This window comes from Candoia aspera, chromosome 3 (assembly GCF_035149785.1).
Source record: "Candoia aspera isolate rCanAsp1 chromosome 3, rCanAsp1.hap2, whole genome shotgun sequence".
Lineage (NCBI taxonomy): Eukaryota > Metazoa > Chordata > Lepidosauria > Squamata > Boidae > Candoia > Candoia aspera.
Window position 1 is genome coordinate 175,997,665 of NC_086155.1, and position 22,683 is coordinate 176,020,347.

The following is a 22,683-nucleotide window of genomic DNA, read 5'->3' on the forward strand; positions in this document are numbered from 1 at the left end:
AGATGTTCATGTGGAGTCATGGTCTCAGGATGTCTTTTAGCTTATGAGAGTGACAATCCCCTAGATGTATACTCAAAGGCTGAAACATGTCAAAGCAAACACCTGCAAAGAAGGAATCATTGAGAGGACAGGTTTATTCAGCAATTGGAACAGCTTCTGAGTAGGTCTGCATTCTGAATGAAGTTATGCAACTCAACTTCACAGCTTCTAAGATAAAACTCATCACTGGAAAATACTGAGTACTTTCCAAAGTCCGGAGTATGAGCGGCTGCTTGAAATTTTGCCTTGAACTAGCTGGATCCAGATCCAGCTTGTACCTTGCTGCTTTCTTGCACTCTCTGATATTTGGAAACCCCTTGCTATTTTGGCTGACTCCTGGATTGTTGTGAGATCTTACCTAATAACCAGCTGCTCCAAGCTACCTGTTTGGCTAGAAAGCAGACTCAGGCCGGCGAGTCCTGTCAGAACGTGGAGAAGTATAACCTCTGTGAAAAGGATACGAACAGCAGACTAAGCAGGGCACCTAATCACAGTCTTTTTTATTATGATGAGATATTTAAATTATAGTAATTATTTATATCTTTGTACTTATATATTTAATGTAGGATGAGGTCATTTTATGCAAATGTTTCTCTTCTGTTTTTGTAGCGTAATAGTGTAGAGCCTACAAGGAGACTCCTTATCATCAAAAACCTATTGCTGGCCATACTTGCTTTTGGCTCTGACATGTTTAGCAATCAATTAGGTGGCTCTCCTTATGCTTCTGCCTGCCCACTTGCCCTCCAGCAGCAATACCTTTTTGTGGAGTATCATAAAGTAACAAACAAACTGTTACTGTCTTGAAAACATATAAAGCCCATCCAAAGCACATCACATCAGAACAGAAATAGCGGACTCAAACTCCGAGGCAGAGCTGGATTCTCTAAAGTTATTCTTCTCACACTGGCTTCCATATTTTGTGTGCTGTTCCCCCCTTCGTGCTTCAAAGTATTTCCACAGGTATCCCTCTTGCAGGGACGCGGTGGCACTGCAGGTTAAACCGCTGAGCTGCTGAGCTTGCCGATTGGAAGGTCGGCGGTTCGAATCCGTGTGACGGGGTGTGCTCCCGTTGCTAGTCCCCGGTCCTGCCAACCTAGTAGTGCAAAAACATGCAAATGGGAGAAGATTAATAGGTACCGCTTCGGCGGGCAGGTAAAGGCATTCCGTTTAGTCATGCTGGCCACATGACCACGGAAGTGTCTACGGACAAACACTGGCTCTTTGGCTTTGAAACGGAGATGAGCACCGCCCCCTAGAGTTGGACATGACTGGACTTAATGTCAAGGGAAACCTTTACCTTTACCTATCCCTCTTGCATACTAATTCAACATGCAGGATATTTGTAGTACAAGTCTTTCTACTTTGCAGTAGTAGTCTCCCTTTAGATCTTTACAGATCACATTTCATACATCTCATGCTGTATTTTTGTGAGCTGTAACTACATTACTACCAAACGCATTCCTTGATGGAAAGGATAGGGGAAATTGAGCAACACAAAGGTACACAACTTTTCCAGAATGAAGGCTGTACTCAGTCTTTGAATGGCATGCTGGAGGCAATTTTTCAAACAGTTATGCATGCATCTGATAACAAATATCAAGACTGCTGTTTCCTTGCTGATATTAACAGCAGGGAAACAACCAACGTGATCAGGATCGCTGGGATGGCTTTAGTCTCACTTCAAACACTTGGTGACCACTGCTAGAAAAAAAGTTTCTTGGTGGAAACAGCTATCTTGAAAAGGATCTTGGGATAAATGTAAAATTAAGCCCAATATATGTTAGAAATTAATCTAGATATCATTATCACCATTCACAAGTGGCCATTTATATGTAAATAAGAGATCTGCCTCTGGCCATTTCTTTTTTTTCCCCCTCCCTGGGACATTATTCTAACCAAACAGGCAAGCCAGTTTTTAAACTGAAGAGTGACTTGCATCTTCAGGGATAGGAACTGCTGTGAATCATTTATTCACATGTGAATGACTTTGTTCAGTTTCAAGCCTCTTGCTCTGGACTGTGAATTATACCGGTAATTCCAGCTCTACAGGATCTTTCAGAGGCGACCTTGGCTCTGTTTCAGAGCAATCTGTTGTTGTACAAAACAGATGCTGCTCGACTTTAGAACTCTGAAACAACAACAACAAAAGGAATCCCTTTAGAGTCAAATAAATTAAGAAAAAGTATGCTGTGCAATTACTGTACGGAGTGTGTCCAATTGTGTTTGAACAGTACCATATGGGAAGCTTCAGACTAGACTGCTGCAAAAAACCTCCTTGTGGAACAGCTATAGCCCTAAGAACAACAGCAGAATCTGACAGGGTGTTAATGGGTACAGACTACACTCCCATTGAACCATTGAACACTGATTTGCATTTTGTTGGCCTGGCAGAAAACAAACAAACAAACAAATCCCAAAGCCTTGCCAATACTTTTTCCCCTTCAAATGTCTCCATGAGCATGTGGTGGTCTTCACAAATTCACATTGTCCTTTCCAAATTTTTGCAGAAGTAAAGGCAATTATTTGATCTTAACAATCTTGTAGGTTTTCAACAGCCATCAGCTAAATGTTTTCTTCTTACTTATTCTTCCCAAATTTTTATTTGGGAAGTACCTGAAGAAATGCTATTTTTTAGTGGCCGACAACTGATTTGGGAAAGGTGCTGGGCAACAGGGAAGGAAACAGTGATGGTGCCACAGCGATGAATGCCCTTATCCAGGGGTGTCCACAGGATGTGCTAGAAAAAGTCAGGATGGTGGTTGCAGTGGAACAATTGAAGCTCTGCCAGTTGTTTTTCCATGCATTGCATGTAGACAGCTTCGGTCCCACCACTATGGCTGCCATCTTCACTTTTTTTCACCACAGCCTGTTGACACCTCTGACTGTATCTGAAGGTAGACTTGGCAGCATATCTCACCTTTAGTGCAGTGTTCCCCCGCCCCCCAAAAAGTTTTACTTTCCCAGATGTCCATTGTCTAGGGCTGAGCACATTTCAAACATTATTTAGAAGCAGTGATTTTGTACAAGCTTGAAAAAAGATGTGTCTGCTTTAAGGAGTCAGTTCATTATTTGACTCTTATGGCATTTGCACCTTTTTTTAAGGCTCCTGCAGAAACCTGAAGAAAGAGAAGCTGTTTTAATGAATAGTAGCATGTACTAGTTCTAAAGCACTTCTTTCAAATAATTTTGGAAATGTGCACAGCCTTATGACTCTCAAATGTCTCAAACTGATGTTCGTTGCTTTATGCCTCATTTTTCATGAAGTATTGTAGATTCATAGTTTGTAATATATTTGCTATTCCTCTTTAGGAATGCACTGGGTCAAGAGAAGTATGCAAATATTATAAAATGAAAATTGTTTGGTAATATGGTCTGATTTGAGTCATGAGAACATAAGAAGAGCCTTGCTGGAAAAGTACAAAGCTAGTATTCAGTAGCCAAGCAGATGCTCTGGGAAGCCCTTAAGCAGTAATGACTCCTACAATATCTCCTTCTATTCCCCAAATTGATTGATATTCAGTGATAGGATATCATTGTCTTGGACACTGGAGATAAGTTATACACATAACTAGTAGGCATTGCTATCACTTTAATCTCTATGAATTTAATGAATTCCCTTTTAAAATTGTCCAACTTGGTTGCCGTAACTTGTGACTGAGAGTTAAATAGTTTAACTAGATACTGGATGAAGGTGATCTGCAATAAGGCATTTCATATTTCACATGATTTACTTTCAGTTCAGAAAAAATAAGAAAAGAACATCATTCAGGTTTGTCTGCCAAACTTTTACGAAAATGGAAAAGACTAGTCTGTAGTCTTTGGCAAGGGATGATCATGTCTCTCCTATCCCCCAAGACAAGCCCAGTTGGTTTCTTTGTAATTTACAAGCAAATACGTTACACTGCAGCCCCTCATGACATGAGGCATGCTAGTCTACAGTTTCCACTATATTAATGACAGTAGCTGGAATGCTCCTAATATATTTTATTGGTCTAACATAAAAGGGAATTTCCACAAACAATTGAGCAGCCTGGGTTCCCCCCTTGCTCCAGGTGTGAAATATGAATGTAAAGCATATGAGTCTTTACAGCCACAGCAAGCCAGCTACATAATGTCTTCCTTTGTTGCAAAGCAAGCCAAAATTATTAGATCTTGAAAATCTGCCATCTTTATGATCTTAATCAAACCAACAGATGTTAATCAGCTGCCAGCACTTTGTTCACTCATTGTGTTATGTTTGGCTTCTGCAGAAAAGGATTTAAAGGGGAAAGCTGAATACAGATGTCTTTGGCTTAAAATCCTCACATCAGATGATGAACTAAATATGGGTGGCTGCTGTTTGACTTTCCAAATCTTTCAGGACTGGATTTATTTATTTACTTTATTAAGCATATTTGTATGATGCTGCAATCAAAAATGACTCTTGGTGGCTCACATAAAAATACAATGTAAAACAATCCCCATACAAAAATTAAAATACACAACATTATTGACACAGAATGAATGAATAAATAAATGATGGCAACGACAACTCAAACCAGCTTTGTTTCTGCTCTGTTCTTCATGACAATCCCTTGGCTGGTGTGCTGTTGTCCTCTTAATCCAATGAAGCCCAAAGCCTTCTTTCTTCAAATGTAGTCCCATTTTCACCTGTGCAACTACTTCTAACATAAATTTGCAGAGCCTCTGGGTGGGGGACCCATTGCTTATAAAAGCAATAAAATTAAGTTCTGGCATGAATGGAGCTGGCATTAATTTAACAGCTTTGTTAAAAAAAAATAGCAAAAAAAATCACAAACTCATTTTGACATTAAAGTGCCTTCACCCTGCAAACATGGTGAGATTCCAGGATGAACAATTGCTAATCCTTATGAAGAGGCCACCCAGTGCTGGAAAGAGTGCTGCCTGCTGCCCCATTGCAAGACTGTGCAGGATACTGTTTCTGGAGGACAAAAAAAGACGGCATTGCCCTGTATTAAAGTCCTGCTCACTGTCTGCTCTACTTTCAAAGTACACTTTTCATGTTCTATTGTCTTGAATGCTCCTGTCCATTCTAGATATTGTGCTTCAGTTGTTGCAGGCTAACCTCAGCAGTTCATTTAAGAGGAAAAAAATGTCCCTTCACCTGACACAGTGCGTACCATGCTTTCAAAAGCTACCTTTTATCATGACAGCTATGAAAGCACAGCAGTTATAACACTTCCTTGCAAATAGATGTTTGCTGGTTCGAAACCTGGCAGATTTTAAATTACTTTTTCCCATTCCCTGAGCTTCCTGTTTTTTTGTGTGCTTTTTTTTTTTAAAAACCTCAGTGGTGCACTGTTTTACCATTTTCCCAGTCACCTGAAGTAGAAGAGTTTCACCTTCAGCTCCCAAATAGTTCAAATAACCTATGGAATATTTGGAGCTTGGTGTGGAACCTTGCTATTGCAGATGACCGTGAAAATGGAAAAATAGTATACCACTGTAATTTTTTTTTTTAAAAGAAAAGTACAGGGAAGAGTGAAAAGCTCAGGGAAATAAAAATAATTTCCCTGCTTGAATCAGCAACCTTACATTTACAAGGCAAGTTGTAACTATTTTGCTATTATGTCTAAAAGACATTCAATTTTTAAAAAAGTTCTTGTGACTTAGTATGTGCATTTTTGATGCTTTAACTTTGTACATATAATTTTACTTAAGTGTGCGTGGGAGGGCACACAGGGGAATGGTCCAATAAGAAAATGTGGTAGGCTACATTGCAGAGTGAATATTTCATAAGCTGTTGTCTGAGTGTTTTAGGATTTTCTTAAACTGGCTTAGATTCAAGCTGACATGAGCACAGGAGAGGAACAGCTTAAACGTTAAGTGTGAATATGACCTTAATTTACACACTTGGTTTATGAGGTTTGAAGCATTTCAAAACTAAGGTCCAGTTTTTTGTACTATATGCCAAGTTTTGCAGCCAAAAGGAAAACATGAATTCTACGCATTCGGAATAAATTATGTATTCTCTGCAGTAGTTCTTAATATACTTAACCCTCTAATTCAGTCCTGATGCACAACCTAAGATTTGGAAAAAGTAGGGAAAGAATTTTTTTCTGCCCTGGAACACTGGATATGCAGGACAAACAGGGATTAAGGAGAAATAGGCAGTTGTATGATGTACTTCCCACCCTGGTCATTGCTGCCCAGGCTCACTTTTTCAAATTTTCTGGCACATCTACAATAAATATACAATAAAAATATGCATTGCTTTATACACTAGTTCTGAAGAAAACTATGAGCAAGCAGCTTTGTGAGAAAACCAAGAGCTGTATTTTTAGAGATCTCTTACCTGCAACTTCCCAGGAATTTCTGTGCAGAAAGAATGCCTTGAATCACCTTAAGTGCATAGTGTCAGTATGCCATTATAGCCCTGTTTCAGTTCAATAAATGGTCTCAAAAAGGCAAGAAACAAGAAGGCTGCTTTTGCCAGTGCAAGAATTTTCCATTTGTTTATTTCCTTGTGGAAAGAAAAAGACAGAAGTAGTGGTGGAAAAAGCAAATAGTGGTAGTAGACTTAACGGGGGGCAGGGGGAATAGGGAAGCATTGTCATCCAGCTCTGGTGTCTGAGGGCATACAAATGCACAATTAAGGGCTAATAAATTATTTTGTTATTTGTATGTTATTTGTATGGCCACAAAGCTTGGAAACAAAACATCCATAAAAGTGAAATTAAAAATATAAGCGAGCAATTGCTCAAAAAGAAACCAGTCCTTAAAACTTTTATCACTTCAATGAATGAATGGCTTTCATGATTCATTTCCTATTTAAACTTATTTTAAATTATTTTTTATAATAAAGTATGAAAATGGTGAAAGGTCCCCTGTGCAAGCACTGAGTCATGTCTGGCCCTTTGGGGGGACTCCGCTTTCACCACGTTTTCTTGGCAGACTATATCGGGGTGGTTTGCCATTGCCTTCCCCAGTCGTCGCCTTCCCCAGCAAGCTGGGTACTCATTTTACCAACCTTGGAAGGATGGAAGGCTGAGTCGACCTGAGCCGGCTACCTGAGAGAGAATCCAGCTTCTGCTGGATAGTAATGTATAACTTCAATAATTTTAAAATCCTAATGAACAATTGCTCTGATTGCAAAGTGAAAACAAAGAAGTAAAAGTCTCTTTACAAATATAACAACTGACTAATTAAAGGCAATTTAGGAACTCCAGAATCATAGCAAATGAATAAAACAGCAAGAGTTGCTTTAAATGACAGTGGAAAGCAGGAAGCTTCTGCTAAAAGGTACAATAGCTGGTGAATCACAGCATCCCCCTCTCCCACCCATCTAACATGCAATGAAACATAAGTTCCCATTGTTAGTGTTGAAATATGAATCAATCACCTGGGCTGCTACACTTGGAATGCAAACACCACTGTCATTCTTCTCAGGAGCCAAAATACGTTTGGCCAGTCTGTTCCACTCACAATTTGGAACCATTTCCTCAGTCACTGTTCTGGTGGGAATATTTTTTCCGCACATGAAAATAACTTTCCTACATTTTCCTTAACAATTATGTCAGCTAGCTTTACAATATTCTGTACTTAGTTCAGTGTGACTCTGCTAATGATCCTTGAGTACTGTCTGTCAGAACTAAATCAGAAAGAGGAAAATCAACAAGACAATGGTAGAAATAGAAATACTGGTATTTCATATAAGCTCAAAGCGATAACACAAGTCTTATGACATCTCTCAAGAGCAACAGTTTGTCCTTCCAAAGTAAAAAAAAAATGTGGGGGGGAGGAGTGTTACTTTCAGTCATTGGCAGAATCATTTGCCTTTTTACCTTCTTGATTTTCATATTTATGCTTTGGCAGCACAGGACTAAAACAATGAGCAACAGATGTCTTTTTCAATCTGCAGAGCATATAACATGCTGTCATCTCCTTTTGACTCATAGTTCCTAGAAAAAAACAACAGAGCTCCTGATGTGTGGATACTGCACTGTCAGAAACATGTATGTACATATATGGGTTTATGTCCATGTAATTGGGCCCACATGTAAACTTTAGGGAAGACTAACATTTAAGTGTCTGGATTCAATCACAAGATTAATTGCTACAACCCTTTTCTTTTTGTTAGCATGAATGACTGGTAGCTATTATGACAAAAATATTGAGAATGTACATGAAGAATAGTAGCACTAAAGAAGGCTGATGGGGGCCTGTGTTTGATCATTGTGATCAAAGACCTACAGTGCAATTGGCCTTCCGTGTACAAAATGTAATTTGTGTTGAGAGAACTATGCATAGATTTGGAACTTGAGGGCTTGATATGTTTTCTTAGACTTTTATCTCCTCCTCCTCCTCCAGCAATAGGTCTTGCTCACCTTAAGCCTGGTACCCTTGAAAAGGACTAAATTTACAGCGTTGAGTCTGGCATTGTCCCAGAACTCCAAGTGGATCTAGATTTCCAGAACAGAAAATCCATGGTATAGATTAAACCTTGGGAATTAATTTGAAAGACTCCAAGATCTAGGGAGAGGCTGTCATAGAACTGTTCCCAGAGATATTCTACACCTCTGCAGTGGTTCCTGGCTCACCCTAGAACCTCCTTCCATAATAGAAGGGAATCCAGATTACCTCCCAGGCCGGTGGAGCATAGATTCTTCAAGGTGCAGATCCATGAAGCCCCTTTACAAAGGAATGTGTGCCTAATAGCTCAAAGTAGTAATGGTATTTGTAAGCAAAGGTTTCCTTGTGAATAAAAGTCAAGAGTACACCAAACTGTCTGCAGCTAGAACTAGATAGGGGCTGAGAGATCAAACTTTAAAAACCCTTACCTGAATTCTAGTGGTTGATATGGTTTGATAGTTTCTGATAATCACTTGGTAGCAGCAAAGAAGTACATAAAAACTACTCCTTTGCTGCCAACTAATGGTAACCCAGATTTTTGCAGCCCCCAGATCTGGTATCTCTTATGACAGAAACAATCCATTTTTGTAGGTCTCAGAAAACAGATAGATTTGCAGTTCAACTTTCTTAACTCTACTTTGCTTATTTATCCCCATTTAACTTAGATCTACTATTGCTCTTCAACTGTCAGGTGTCCACAGATTTAGTCCTTCTAAAATAAACATTGTGATGGAGTATGGCAGTCTGGATTTTTTTACAGCAAAGATTAAAATGGAAACCTGACCACCAAAAAGGTGGCAATTTGTTGCTATCATTGTATATGCTATCATTTCTCCATCCAGTGTCTTTATAGAAAGGTCCTGTACCCATTTTTCAGTGCTATATTATCACTAATTTTGCAACTCAAAGTATAAAGATTATGGTATCTTTGGTACTTTATTATGCTTTTTGTCAAAAATGTTTAAAATAATGGGAACTGGTGCTGATTAAGATTTTATACTGTCTGAAGTAACCTATTTTAGAAAAAGATTGTTTTCAATACATTACATGGCCATTGCATATGAAGCAACATGAATCTTTTATTGCAATGTCTCCAGCAAAGTAACAAAACCTCTGGATTAATGTGGTGTCATTCCCTTTTTGGTGGATTTATCTCCCAGGATTACTGCATAGTTAATTAAGTGCTGGGGAGGCAAATCCACATACATATTACTGAACTCCTTTGAAGAAAAAGTATAAATATTAATTCTGACTCCTTATCTTTGGGCTTAATTCTGAAAGATAGATTTGTTCCATTGATTACTCTCCTTCAACTGTCACTTAGGAAGAAGGCATCCCATCAGAATGTAATAAAAGAGAGTGATAGAACGCAGAACTTCATCAACCCTGATCACACACCAGCTCCCTTTGGCTCTTATAATTCTTTGTTTCTATTATAACTGTTATTAAATTTTGTTATTTGCATTGAGTAGTTGCTGGAGTAGAAAGATGGGATATATCTCAATCAAGAGATCAAATAAATAGATAAATAAGAACAATCTGTAACTTTGATAATTAGTGACTGAAGCTGTTTGTTTTTATTTTATTTTCCCATCTCTTTCTGTCCCCTACCCTTATGAGTGTGTCAGAAAGCTAGGTCAGCAAATAAGATGTTGGGGCAATGTATTAGATGGATCACTCAAACTGATTTCAGTGAAGAATCTTACAGTTGCTTGTTCGACCATTTCTCAAATGTTCGTTCAATCCATTTGATTCTGAAAATGCAACCTGGAACAAATTCTCTAATCCCCAGAAAGAAATTACAATCAGGAAAAATATAAAAGACACATCCTTATACCTGGGTGTGAAAATCTTAGTTTGCGTATTAACTCATGGAAAACTTTCTAAATTATGTCAGAGGTTATCAATACTATGAAGTAACTACTTCAGACAGTAAATTGAGGCTATCATAGAACGATAGAAAACTACAGGTTATTTCATTTAATTGTTTTTACTGCCACAGAGTAGGAGAATCACTAGAAATATTTTCTGCCTCAGTGGCCAACATATGTTGTTTATGTCTGCTATAAAACAAGGGGAAAGTGCAATTTGCTAATCTATCTGAAGTGATAAAATATCTTCACCAAACTATTTGCTGGTCTAGTCTATTGTTGTTTTGATTGGCAATGGCTTTTCTGGGTGTAAGGTAAAGGTAACCAGTTTATGTGATTACATATATATAAATATATGTTTGCCATCTACAAGGTAATCCTCCTCATTGCTGGAGATGCCATAGACTGAATCTGGAAAAGTGGCACCCTCTACATACACCCCGCTATTGGTCTTTTCTTTCTTGATCTGAGTCTATTATTTTTAGGGGGAGGTGGGATTAATTAGAACTGAAAACATGAAGAGCTATGGTCAAAGTAACTCACCTGAGTGGTAAGTTAAACCATTTCTGTGTTGTTGATCTCCGTGTTGCATTGAAATACAAATGTGTAAAAAAGTTTAAGTCTTCCCCAAATGGACTTAGACGGTTTAGCATGCTCTCAACACTAGGAATAATATCGTGATTGGTGTGATAAATGTTATTTTATGATATTTTCACAAACATATTTCCCTAATAAAATAAATAGGTCACTACTATTTTTGAAATTATATCTAGGATACAGTCCCAATTTACAGTATATATAGCCAATTTATTTGACATGGCTCAGGTTTGTAAGCCTGATAAAAGTGAGACGGTATATGAATAATTCCTACCAGTCCTTTGGAGTGGTGTTCCTGTGTTCATTTTATAGTGACAAAAGATACCCTCCTTGCAGCCTGATGAATGAGAACTTCCAACAGACACCAATCACACTGTTCTAAGGCACCACTAACTGCTCTCAGAAGGCCAAAACAGTATTTCTGCACTTTTTTTTAGTCAGCAATTGAAAACACCTGGTATGCAGCTGAGACAGCAAACCAGATCTTCTCTGAAGCAACTGAATTGCTTTACAGAAATTAAAGGCTAATTTTTATACAGGAACCTTCATTCATCTTCAGCAAGGATAAATTTTGGCATAGTGTCAGCAGTGGAAACCAGGGGTTTCTATCTGCATGTCTTTTCAATGATTCTTGCCTAGTTCTACAAATGTGAATGCAAAGCTATCACAGATCCAAAGATTTATCTGCATTACAAAGTCCACTCAAATAAACAGCATGAAGGAAAGAAGCAGTTGAGCTTTTAGCTTATGGTCGAAGTGTTACACCCCTTCTTATACCGATTTCCCAAAGATGAAACCCTATTTTATCATGCATGATAATAATGACTCTTTGTGGGAGCTGATTTACATTTTCAGAATTATTACATGGTAGATCCTGCATACAAATCGATAGTTAAGTACTGCAGAGCTCAAAATGGTTCTTGCTTACCCTTTCCAAGTGATATATCCTGTTCTATAATTTATTGGTTAAAGAGAGGGAAGCAGGTACACATCTCAAGGCCCCAACATGAAAGGGACACTGCACTGAGACCTGAAGAACTGAGATGGAGAAAAGAGAGTAGCCCATCTGCATCCTTATTACAGTAAAGAGAGAAATTGGGCCAAATTGTACCAATGCCTGAAGACATTTTTCTTTTGTAGATTTTTAAAATCCTGCCTTTATTATTTTTATAAATAACTCAAGGCAGGGAACATACCTAATACTCCTTCTTCCTCCTATTTTCCCCACAACAACAACCCGGTGAGATGAATTGGGCTGAGAGACAGTGACTGGCCCAAGGTCACCCAGCCGGCTTTCATACCTAAGGCAGGACTAGAACTCTCAGTCTCCTGGTTTCTAGCCCGTTGCTTTAACTGCCAGACCAAACTGCTCTCCATTCAGTTTGGCTAATTGAATTAAAAAAACACTGAAGGATATCAACTGTATCCTTGGATCTGGATGGTAAAAAGCAGTAGAACTAGGCATTGCCAGAATATTATTTATTTATTATTCAAATATGATTACCGCCCATTTCCCCAAAAGAGGGACTCTGGGTGGTTATTAGCTATATCCTATTTTAAAACTCCAAATTTTCTCACCCAGCAGTTTCATGCAGAATTTGAGTAGGATGGAAAACAAATTAGAACTCTGTGGGACACCATAGGTTGGTGGCTTAGGTGTTCATCAAAACTTTCCTAGTAACATCTTTTGGTTGTAGCCCAACAAGAAGGACCAGAGCCACTGAAAAAGAATGCCCAAAAGCCACTCCTGCCAGATGGTCCAGAAAGCTATCATCAGTGATGGTATTGAACTAGGAAGACTGATTCTCCCCATCCAGTTTCTGGTATGGTCCATTTTTCAAGATCACTACAGCAACAGTATCATATAATATTCGAAAGTGTGAGTGCCGGCCTTTTTCTAAAATAGAATATGCCAGTGCCCAAAAGACTAGATTCTGAGAGTTGGATCCTTTCATACTACTCTATATGGACTCTCAAAAACTAATGGGCAGAATATTAAACTGAAAATTAGCAGGATATTTGCAGACCAGCCTCAATGTGGACCAGAATGCAATTTCAGAAATACAGAAAATACAACTTTATAATTAAAAATAGAAACTTTCCCTTCATGACTCATGCGATTGGCTGGCAAGGAGAATGCTCTATGTATCACTGAGGGATAATCTCAAAAGTATACTGTATTCACCCTCTTCTGAGTTACGACTGACACCTGTAGTAATAAATATGTCACAGGACTATCCCACATGATTATTCTAAATGTGAAGATATTTTGACATTGTCTTCTGCTAAAGAAAGCATTAGGCAGAAATAGATTTAAGTTTGGATGCCCCAGAGTATGGGAACTGATGTTTACTTTTCCTAAATGGCATTTTAAGCTTACTTGAAACTTACCAAGGCTTTGAACTGAAGTGACTATACCTACACAAGTAGATGGAGATAACTGGGAACTGTTATGAAGGTGCTGTGTGAGCTTGGAAGAAGATGCAGCTGCTTTATTGTGTCAGAAACAGGTGCTTTATATGCACTCCCACACATTGCATCACCTCTTTTGAGGGGTTTGCATTTCCCTATAATTTACCCTCACTTCAGGGTATGGATGTCTCCAGTTGTGCTGTTAGGTCCATCAAGCTGTTAGCCACTGAATAAGACTATAGTATTGTGTTCTCTAACCTGGTGATAGATCCTGTCAAACACCTCAGTTCTTTTTTATGGATTGCACTATAAATGTTGATGTGAACAGCACACAATCCCAGAGGAAAGATTTGGAAAAACTAGCCCTGAGAATTGCACTCTCCAAATCTTTGATGTTGGCAATGGTATATACTCTGTATATAGTTCTATTTTGTAGTAAGCAGTGAAATGAAGGAATTTAGAGTGACATACCGACAAGACAAAACATACCAATGGGTCAGCTGCAATTAGTGTATTTTAACATTCTGGCCTGATTAAAGCTTAATTGGCTAAAATGCTGATTCTACAGACTACTTGTCTGCAGTGAATACAAATATTTAAAGTGCACTATTCTCGAAAAGACATTCTATGCACCATTACCAGCATTAATATAGAACTTAAAAAGGAACTGCATAACAAAGTGTTCTCACATTGCAAAAATAGAACTGTAGCCAATCTGAGGTTACCTTTACCAGAAGGTATGCAAGCTTCTTTGTCTTGAATGTCTTTATTTAGATTTTTTTAATGCCCTATCATGAAAGCTAGGGCTTGCTTATAGTATTTCCCATATTACTAAATACAGATATATCAGAATAAAATTCCGAGAAGTGGTCATCACTACTTTCCCCACCTCTCCCAATATTTTACTTTTTCTCTAAACTTCTGATGTCTTCTTTTCCAGGATCCCCCTGTGTATTTCTTGTCCTCCACTTTCATGAGCACAGAAGGAATACTTTTTTCAACAATAACATCCGTTTTCAGGTGCCTCCAATCTCTATAGTCCTCTCTAGTATTAAAACCATTATTTCTTCACACTTGTGGTCCTTTGCTTTTCAAATCTGAGGTTTCCCTTCTGATGCACCACCTCCACTGACCTTATGCTCCCATCTCATTGGGAGGGACAAACAACTATCTGCTCAGTCCTGATTATCAGATACAAAAAATACGTGTTTTTAACTTTTTGGAGTATGAAGTTATTCCATGAATGATTTGTTTAAAGTTCTAAATTGGCTTGCAGTATTTTGGTTCAAGTGCTGTCAAGTGCACATAGGGCTCTTTCCTATGGCAGCTGTAAACTGCTTGTTACCTATATTGAAATCAGCAGGAAATAAAACTGGTTTAAGAAACTGCAGTCTGCATTTTAATCGATTCTTCAGTTTTAGTAAGGATGCTAGCCAGGTGTTCTGTTCAGAAGTGGTTACAACAAATCCTGATGGATGGATTGCCCTCTTCTTTACTGGTTCCATATATCAAGGAAAGTGCATATCAACCAGTTCCTTTACATGAGCGAGTCTGAGATTCCCCTTCATATTTGATACCTTCCCATCCAACACATCCTCTGGTTGCCTGGTGAAACTAAATAGAAGAAAATGCCACGGCTTTATCATTCTCCCTGTCACTTGGCCTAAAAGGGGAAAGCAGCATAACTCTTGTCAATTTAACCTGATTAAAGAAAAAAGAAACAGAGATGTTTTATTGGTCTACTGATACACTTGTAAAAACAAACGAATCTCAGCATTTCACTGGTGAACTATAAAAAAAAATAATAAAAGCCAGCCTTTCACTGGTCCACTAATGAACCTTTAAACAAACAAACAAAATGGTCCAGAATTTCATAGTGAGACCGTCTCTTTAGAAGAGGCAGGCAGTTAGTGGGTGTCCTTGTGCTGGAGCAAGCAGGATATGCAGATGAGCCTTTAGACCATGATGCCCTGGCTATGATTAGTTGTAATATGAAACATTGGAGTGGAAAACCTGGCCCACCATGTACCTGTTTTTCGAGTAAGCCCATGATTCACACATTCACAACCTCCCAACAGACTTCTCCCTTCAAAGACAGGACTACAAATGGAACTGAAAAGTAAAAGAATGGGGAACTTCGAAGAAAGAACAGGGAGTGAAGAGACAGCACTGTGTGGTATTAGAGAGATAAGGAGAGAAAAATAGGTTCCTGTAATTGTTCTGTAGGAAACTATCTTGAAAAATTTTTCTCTTTAAATTGTGAGTTGCTTTGTTTAATTACCAAACCAGATTCACTTGGAACATTCCCCATAGGGAAGTAGGACTTGGCTCCTATTACTAGTAAATAATGAGTTTTGCATAAAATCAGGAATTTGCCCTGGCATCTGATGATTCAGAGGTAGTAATTGAGAAGTCAGACATATGGATGTAAACCCAGTACTAAAATGCTGCAATTGGATTAAAAATGTGGCTTTCAGGAGGAAGAACAGCTCCTCACTGGATTATAGCAAAAGTAATCAAGTTTCAAAATATGGTGCAAGAACTAATGCTAAATTTACAACTCTGGGTTGAAAGTCTCATTATTCCTTAATATAAACATTGTGAGAACTTCAGGTTAAGTTCATCCAGTCCATAATAGTAATAAACATTGGAAACTGTTGTTCTGAAAGTTTATCATCTCTGTGAAAACTGAAACATGTTCTTCAAACTCATATTTAATCCATGCAGAAGGGACATTGGTAGCTATAAAAAAAAAGTGCCATGACCTCATTTGAGAAAGAGGAACAAGATAGGTTAAATAATCTCGCTAAGCCCTCTGCACTAGTTGAACCAAATCCTAGTACAGGACCTGAACCAGAATGGGTCCCCATGAGTCTGAAACCATCTCCAAAAGAAGAGAATATCTGTAGTTCAGGGTTGAGCTGAGAAGTCCTTGGTGTTCTCTGAGCTTGGTTGTTTGCTTGCAGACATTTCATTACCTGACTAGGTAGCATCCTCAGTGCGACTGAGTGTGGGGTTTGCTCCCTGTTTATGTACAGTAGCTTGCCCTGTCAGTGTTGGTGGGTGTCTGGTTTTCTCCTTGGGAGTTCCTTGATTAGGGTATTGTTTTCTGCTTGATTGTTTGCCTGGTGTTAATCCCTGCTTATCTGGGTGTTGGCTGCTGGAGAGGAGGTGTTCTGGTCTTCTTGTTTCCTTCTTAGCTTTTTTGTTCTCTCTCTTGAATGGTGAATAAATATGGTTTATTTCTATGTGTCTGAAACCATCTGCTCAGAACTCCTGTAGTCAGATCTGGCTTATTTACCTAATTAAGGTTGGGTAGGTACAGCCCTAGGATTGGATGGGGCTGGGATCAAGTAATAAAACGTGTCATGACATCACAACAGAGGTAGAAAAGGGTGTAGTTGTGATGTCATGATGCACATAGCTAGGACTGGTTACTTATGATTTCAGCTTGTATATAAAGCTCTCTCTTTTAGGCAAGGTAAGAGCTGAAAAGACTTATTCTGGCCTTCATTTTTAAAATCAAGATGTGCCTTGAACTCTCACTGCCTAACAAAACTCCCACTGAACTTTTCACTACCTGGAAGTTCTGTCATTCTCATGTCTTCAGCATTTGAAACTACAACTTAAACTGATTTGGCTTTTGACTTCTGGATTAAATTTCAGTTCCATTTTTCTGTATCTCTCTGACTGTGGTTAATTCTTTTGTAGAATTTCACTCTGAACTGTGTAACTGCACTCCATTTATTCCCAGTGTCTCATGTCCCCTCAAAACAGGACAAAAGCTTAACATGATCATCCAGAGTTTAGGGTACCACTGTATATCTTCTGGCATGGGCATAAACCTGTCATTTCTGGGTTGGGGGAGAGCTGCAATCAAATAACTGCTGTCTAAAACAGGTGAAAATTCAAAACATTAGAAATGAAGTTTCAGTCATTCCTATTGGGAGACACAATATCTTAAGGAAACCTAGGATGCTCAACCTTACTGAATGTGTTTTGTCAAACTGGTACTTGCAGGAGTCTGATGATATCAGTTGGCTGGGCAGCTCAACCTAGAACAGTAGGGGAATGGTTCCTTCAGGGAAATGGGCGGGGGGATATGCCTTGTTTCCCTACAGAAGTTTATACCCAAGTCTTTTTGGCTAGCCTTGCATTCATCTGAGCCCAAATCAGGCTTTGTGACAAGCCAGCTGATAAACAAAGTCCTTTGCCACTTTATGTATTGGTAGCTTCACTGTAAGAAGTATGTAGGTGAGTTCCCATGTTGCCCATGAAGTATTTCCTTTGGCACAACTATAAACAAGGAATGAAGAGGATGAATATCAAGAGCTTTGGAATAGGAAGATATTGAGTGATGGCTAGTGACATTTATTTTGATTTAGTGACTACAGCTTTCACAAGGTCTTCACCTGATTCTCTGCAGCAACAGGCAGGGCCACAACTAGGGAGAGGCAACCGGGCATGTGCCCTGAGCGCTGTGCTGGGGGGGGGGCACCAAAATGAGCACTGGGGGCCCCCCAAAATGGGCATGGAATCCATGTTTGTCCCGGGTGACACAGACCCTAGTTGCGGCCCTGGCAATAGGTGTAGAAAATGGAATTATATTTAACCACCAGGTAATTAAATGAAGCAGAAGTTGTTAGAACAGTATTTCTTTTGTGTATAATATTTCAAATATTATATAATCTCTAACTCCTTTGCATCTCTTCTGCTATGTATACAATATAAAGACCTCAGAGTAAGACTTCATACATTTTTATAAAACCAACAGGTTTTTTTTTAAAGCATTTAGACTCTAATAGTACTTTAACATGATCTTGTTATTTGTGAGACTATGGTGCAAACATCTTTTCAACTATTTAGAAATGCTAGTTCAAGATAGGAACTTCCCGTTAAAGTAATACCAACTACTGAATGAAAAGTCCTTTTGGTCAAATGTAGCCATTTGTTTATATTATTTTTACCTGATATTTTTTCTTTTAACAAGGTAGTCAGATGACCTTCCATATATATATTTTTGTCTTTCTTCATTTTGTTTATACTTATATTTTAATTGTGCTGGACCCATTTCTTACCTTAAAGGCTTTAGAATCCTACAGTTTGTGACAACTTCTGATGAACAAACAGAGCAGCAAAAGAAAAACTTTGTGCTCTGTTCAAGTGACAGTTAAGTGATGCCCCTCACAATTAAAAGATCAAAGAGAAATCAGGGTTACTTTGTAGCAGGTTTAACCTTCTATGTGTAATCATGTCCAGGTGATGCTTTCCTGAAGTATGGGAAAGGATTCATTGCAAGATAGACCCATCCATCCACATCTGGCTATGAGCTAAAAATGGTATGGAACCACTTTTGCTTTCTCAATCATGGTCTTCAAACTGTCCCTAAACAAATGGCCCTTTAAAATGGAAAGGCACTGGTGATTTGTACTTCTGAGATTCCGGCCAAATAATGCTTGATAGTAATCACAGTTCTTCTTTTAGGATGAAATACCATTTTGATTATTTATCCTAGTAATATAATTCAGTTAAGAAAAAAAACTCCAATATTTTATCAAGAGTCTTTCAAGTAACAGTTACGTAGCTTGTATTTTGTAAGCAGATCTTCCAAGACTTTTAAAACACTTCTTTGAAAAGTGGGAAGCATCATCTGTGGCAGAAAAGACTTGCCATCACGGATGACAGTGTTTATGGATTGCTCATCGTTGTTGGGATTTTACTGAGGAAAAGCCAAAGACTACAGTAAACAATTGTTGCTTTGAGAAAGGGAAAAAGATTCCTGTTATACAACAGATAGCTGTATGTTATTAGGTTCTAAATGTGAAATCTCTCTCTAGTTGAGCTTGGTTCCTGGTGACTTAATGGACACATGCATGTTTTGGAGGCAGGATGTTTTTTGCCTTCCCAGCCTAGTTTATTGAGTTCCTGAGTATCTTGTATCCAAGAACTGACCAGATTCAATCTTCTTGGGTTTTCAAGATCACACAAAAGTTGTTAGGTGCAGCCATGTCCTATAATCTTATATTAGGTTCTGCTAAGTTAATTCACAGGAATGGTGACTGTAGCCATAAAATTGAAGCCATTAGTGGACAGCTAGGACCACTGAATGGAGCAGAGCTTAACACAGCTGAGAAGCTGTACACAAAAAAAGAATATTATCTTAAATAGTTTTAATGAGCACGTCATAGAAATACAGGTTATTGATCTTACACACTCCCTCCCAAGCATAAAGAATCACATGCTTAGACAAAGTAGGTTTAAAAATAAAAAGAGTCTTACTGATTTTATTCTCAGTTCAGTTACATCCATCTTCGGTGGAAAAATGAAGATACTTTGTTTCTTCTGTTCCCTAAACTTAATGAACTCTTAGCCTTCATAGCTGCTAAGAGCTGTGTGCAGAAAATGGGAAAATCCTTCTTCAAGGCCCAAGCATGTGGTCATAATGGAGGGAGAGAGAGCAGCATGCATGCTGCCTCCTTGGTCAGTGGAAGAAGGAGGAAGAGAGAGAGAGGAAGTGGGAGTAGCAACAAGCAGCTTCCTCACACATAGAGAATTGCATCATGGGATCAACTCATCTATATGAAATGAGGCATGCTGATTTGTTAACTTCTCCAACAGAAATAAGGAGAAATCAACTATTTGGAGAAAATATTAAGTGCAGAGAATCAGACAAATATATGTATTGTCAGGAGTATAAAAAAATTAAAAAGCCCTTGAATGTTGGTGCTGGTGAAAATTATTGACAATACCTTGAAGTACAAGAAGTATACTCCCTACTAGGTGAAGTAAAACCAGACTGCTCACCAGAAACATTAATAATGAAGCTAAAACTTAAATATTTTGGACACATAATGCAACAGCAAGAGTTACTAGAGAAGATCCTGATGTTTCTAAAAATCATAGGTACTCAAAAAGAGGCTCACAAATGACAAGATGGTTAGGTACTTATCACTGATGACACAAGCATGAGGTTTGGAAGCTAAATTGCATTTTGAAGCCAGTAGGGTGAATTATGGTTGTGGTGCTGAGTCTTGTTCTCTGTTGTAAATATATTTGAAATATATAGTTAATACTATGAAGACAGTTAGCAGTGTCTTAGTATGAGATCTGCTGTAGAGTCCTTGGTGCTCTCTGAGCTTGGTTGATTGCCTGCAGGTGTTTTCAGGCCAATGATGATGTTACCTAGTTGGGTAATGAAATGTCTGCAGTCAACAACCAAGCTCAGAGAGCACCAAGGACTCCACAGTTCAACCCTGAGCTGCAAATACTCTCTTCTATGAGATTTGCTGTCATCTCAAACTAAATATATAAAGTAACTGCAAATTCAGTATAGAATTTACAAATTATAGCACCATGTATAAGCCTTCCTTATTTTTACAAAATGCCATGCAAATGCTCTTTAGTTTAACTATTTTTTTTTTCAATAGCATGTTGCCCTGTGAAGTTGTTAGATAGATAAAGACCAGCTCTCCAATGGTTATAACTGAGGTAGTGGATGTTTATTGTGCAAATACACTTCTTGCCATTGTTACCAGTCAAAATCCACAGATAGCTGGGAGTCAAGGAGCAGTCCCAGATTCAAATCTACTTTTTAAGTGGGAATGCAAGCTCAACCAAGAAGGAGGTTTTCCCCAAAGCCCAATTACACAAGTTAGTCAAGATGGATATCATGGTTTATGGTGCCAAAAGAACTCCAACATAACTAGCATGGCTGTATAACACCTGCTTATATATTAAATTAAACATTTTGAAAACCAGAGGCAGCGTTGGCAGGTGTGATCTTGTTTACCCTCTTTTGCTCTCCATAGAACATCTGTATGGTACTTTACATCTGGCAAGTGAAAATAGGATTGATTGCTTCTGCTATTAACTCCCCACCCTTTTTTTACCCTTGGTGTTTCTGTGAAAGCAGAGCTAGAATGACCAGGCTCTTTCTGGGGTATTGTGGGCAATAACAATGGCATCTGCCTTGCTGTCATCACAAGAGCGTGACTGACTGACTGACTGACTGACTGACTGACTGTATACCACCACATTGAAAAAACAACTCACAGCTGTTTAAAGTGTAAAACATAAAAACGAATAAAAACACAAAATGCTATAATCATTACCATTACAGATACTGCAGTCCTCTTCTAATGACCCTTGCTTGCCTGCCATTTGCCTCCAATTGAAACTAACCGAAGAAATGCAGAGCATGAGCAGGAAAAAGCGGGCTGCTAAGGATTTATTGGGCTATGTATCAGATTTGCTCCATGTCAGTATCACAAAGTATTATGCATAATTGTTTCATCATATATTTTTGAGTAAAACAAAAGTACTGCTGGGAAATGTGCTTGCCCGTTTCTCTACGAAATGTAGTTCTGTGTGCAACCCTTCCTCACAGACATAGTTTTATATGCAAATTTCTCTAAAGCAGTGTTTCTCAACCTTGACACTTTCAAGAAGTGCAGACTTCAGCTCCCAGAATTCCCAAGCAGCACTGGGGAATTCTGGGAGTTGAGGCCCACACTTCTTAAAGGCGCCAAGGTTGAGGAACACTGCTTTAGAGAAACTTGCATATAAAACTATGTCTGTGAGGAAGGGTTGCACACACTGCTCTCTCTCACTTTTATATGCTTTATAAAAGACACAGCCACTACTAATATTGCTGGTTTCCAATATGCCCTTTTTTGAATCCATCTTTTGCCAAAACATATCCTTGTATCAGTGATTCAGCAGCAAATGATAGATGTTGGCAGATTCCTTTCACTGCTACCTTTCATGCTGTAAAAAGGTCATTTTGATGGATCAGCAAAATCTATGCTAACTTTCTGTGATTTTTTTTAACCCTCCAGTGCTAAGGTCTATCAAGCCTAGAACTGACCCTGATGTATGATTCTGCAGACCAGTTGTTGCATCTGCAGTATATAGCAGCAGCCCGAGAGTCAACAGAATCTTAGTATAAAATATGGAAATCAATCAAGCAACATGTGGACTACTACAGTACTCTGAGTTGAAGACTATTCAGCAATTGCAGTTGTGGTAGAATGCAGCAGCCCACTTATTGGTGAATGAGAATCTCCATAGTCATATAACATCAGTATAGTGAGCCTTGCACTGGTTGCCAGTAGGTTTCCAGATGCCGTTCAGAGTGCTGGTTTTAGTCTGTTCTAATTGTGGCTTTCTGTGTTGCATGAACTGAGCCGTTGTGGCTTGCAAACAATTTTTATGCCCTAATATATCACAGCTACTTTTGAGTTATGCCATGGTTAAGCAAACGAAAGGTTAGCATATTGTGTGAACCAGGCCACAGATAATGTGTATGTTCCAGAGGCTGCTATAGATTAGGAATATTCCCCATGTCTGTATCTTTTATCTTTTTCTGAAACTTAATAAAATTCTTAAAAAA